A 3,301-nucleotide genomic window follows, 5' to 3' on the forward strand; every position below is an offset into this window, starting at 1 on the left:
TGTCTCATAGCAAGACAGTAGAACAGCGAACTACCTACAGTCAGGTGTCCAAGGCTGTACATCTGCAGGGAAGGCAGCTGCCCTATCTATCACCCGGGGAACAGACGGTGGATTCAAATCACCACCTTCGTGGTTAGCGGAGGCTTGACGCTGTGACACCACGGCGCCTTTCAGTTTCACAGACCATTCCTCGAGACCTACGGTATTAGATGAATGCATTTTACAGGGTACCCCATTGCTTACTTTAACTTCTTGATCAAAGTGATTGACTGCACTGGACTCAACTCCTCTTCCCTTGTGAAAATCGGCTTATTATACAAAGGTAAATCAGTAATAATCGCTACAAAATCGTGGAAAGCTTTATTAAACAAAAATATCAAAACGTGTGGGGGAGGGAGCAGTGAGCCAACAAACTCAGGGACAGAGGAACATCAAAGGATCTAAAATCAACTGCAAGGAGGGTGTAGAATGCCTGGTGGTGTTTGATAACTTGTAATGCAGGCAGCCGAGAGGAATTACTGAGAGCCTAATGAAGGGTGAACATGATGGTGGGGCAGGAGGAGAGTAAAAGGAAATAGAGGAAAGAACTAAGAGGAGGTAAAAGCTATATATGGAGGTATAAACATAGACATGTATATATGTAAGTATATAAATATAGGGGTATTGGGCTATATATATATATTTATAGGGTAAAGCAATAAAGTAGCAGATGGACTTTGGGCCTCTACTTAAAGTCTTCCCTCAACACAAGACTATTTTATTTGAACAACCTGGCACTGTGTGATACTCACTTCCGGACATGATCGCTGAAGACAAAATGGGTGTATAAGCAAAAGTGGTGAAGGCAACTGATGGTACCTGGCTATTAAAAGACATAATGTCTGGGGTCTTAAAGGTGTGAAGTTAAACAAGTGGCCATCTAGCAGGGAAGCAACAAAGTCCACATGGAAGAAGCACAAGAGCCTGTGTGATCATGAGGTGTCGACAGGATCAGGTATCAGACCAAAAACAAAAATCATATCATTGTCAAGGAGATGGGTCAGAGGGGAGACGCAAAGCCCAACTGTTGATAATCAGAAACTCCCTCACGGAAGGGATATCCGGAAGAGATGATTCATCCAGGATGCAGGATAGCACCGACAAACACACAACATTCCATAGTTCTTTAATGCTTCCTCCCCCCACTATCACAGCCCCAGTTTGACTTCACAAATCCTGCTAGACTGGCATATGTACACTGGTACAAATAAGAGTTTTCGATACAGAATGCAGGATCGATAAACCCCTCGAAAACAGTAATGGGAGTAATGATTCCATGTGGGTACAGGGAGGGAGGGGGGAGAACTGATAGCAATGATGGATGTATAACCCCCCCCTTGAGGGGCATAAATAACAGAACTGTAGATAAAGGGATCCCTCAGATGGTGTGAGTATGAAAAATTAAAAAAATATATATAATTTATTAAGGGTTCACGAAGGTGGTAGGGTGTGAGAGGGAGGATATAAAGAGGAGCTGATACCAAGGGGCTCAAGTAGAAAGGAAAGGTTTTGAAAATAATTAGGCAGCATCCGTGTAAGTTCACTTGATGTTATTAATTTATGTATTGTTATATCTGTAAGAGCCCCCAATAAAAAGATCAATTAAAAATATATATCAGAATGTGAAGCTATTGTTTTTTAGCTTCATCTTCCATCTAGGTCTACAGATTTCTGAAGGCTGTTTCCATCTCGCTAACCTTCCCCAAACAAGGCTGCACTCTTCAATGTACACCATGCCAGAAGGGCAGTTTGACATCCTCAAGGACTCACACCATACTCCTTTTCCATGTTAAGTTCTGGGTACAAATAAAGAGTCTGAAGGGACAAGAGCAGATCTGAAGGATGGATGGGGATATTTCCCCAACAACATTCTCAGAGGACAGCCACTGAGACCCTCGAATTATGAGGAGGTGCACTGTTTTAATGGAGAAAAAAAAAAGAGTTCCTCAGTGCTCTTTTCCTGGCCTTTATCTCACCAATAGTTTTCAGTTTTCTTGAAATTTCTTCATAGAACACCCATGCTCATCCTGTGTCCTCTGAGTCAGTACCAGGATTACCCCTTTGAGTCCCCCCAAAGTTATCATAATCTTCCGAAGCTAACCTCTGTCCCGAGTCAAACTGAGGCAGCAGACCTCCAGGAACCTCGTTTCAATTGGACATTTATTTTAAGGTATCCTAATGAGACCATAACAAATGTATTACTGTGATAATCTGTCCACACTCACCCACTGACTGCTCCCACGTTTAAACACTTTTTGTTTGGAATAAGCCCGTGTGTGTGACCTGGAACCCAACAGCAAAGCTTTCTGACCCACCTTCTTCTCATAGGAGAGGGCTTCAAAAAGCTCCTGGAAATCTGGAATAGAAAGATAATGGAGTTCTTGTGTGAAGTATTTGGAATCGCCTTGTCTTATATCTATGATCCAATTAAGTGGACCACAGAGGTTTGCTTTCGGAGTAACCAATGGTTACATAAAAGGCAAAAAGATAGTTTGAAGAATTGCAGAACAGTGAAATGATGTGATTTTAAGAGAACGGCCAGTTTAGTTTTATTATATTCTAAAATACATACATATATATATAACATTTTAAGGTGTTCTGGTGGCATTGTTAAAGTTAAGTTATATTGCTGACTGCAATGTCAGAGGCTCGAACCTACCAGCCAATCCAAGAGAGAAAGATGAGGCTGTCTGTTCCCATATATTTATAGCCTCAGAAACCCTAATACAGGGTCGCTATGAGTCTGCCACTTGATGGCAGAGAGTTTGGGGTGTTATGCTATTTTTTTCTTAGGATGTCACGAGTTCAAGCCACGGAGGCAGAGTGCAAGGCACCTGACTCCATTTTGGGATGCCTATCTCAGCAAGCCATAGAGGGGGCAGGGGAAATGCCGCCCCACTCCCCGCAAGCACAGCATCACATGCATCTTCCCTGACCACCTTCAACAGAATCGCTGCTTGGCCCTGTAAAGTTTTGCCGAGACCGAGTAAAGGAGATTTTACACACTAACGGGCTTCCTGGAGAAAGGGAGTCACTGTGATTTTCAACTTAAAACAGCAACGACCACGGGTACACAGCATCTTTGCCCAGGTTTCTGCCGACTCAGCCCTGGGCGTCCACCTCAATAATCTTTCCACACTGTGCTCCGTCCAAACCGACAGTATTATTCTGTCTCGCGTTTCTCGCGGACAATCCACTTAGTCTTTGGAGAATCAACCCCAAAGCAGCGGGAACTAAGCGGGGCGCGGGCTCCGGAGAACCA

This window comes from Echinops telfairi, unplaced genomic scaffold, assembly GCF_000313985.2.
Source record: "Echinops telfairi isolate 266 unplaced genomic scaffold, ASM31398v2 ScPeMD7_7469;HRSCAF=8507_1, whole genome shotgun sequence".
NCBI lineage: Eukaryota > Metazoa > Chordata > Mammalia > Afrosoricida > Tenrecidae > Echinops > Echinops telfairi.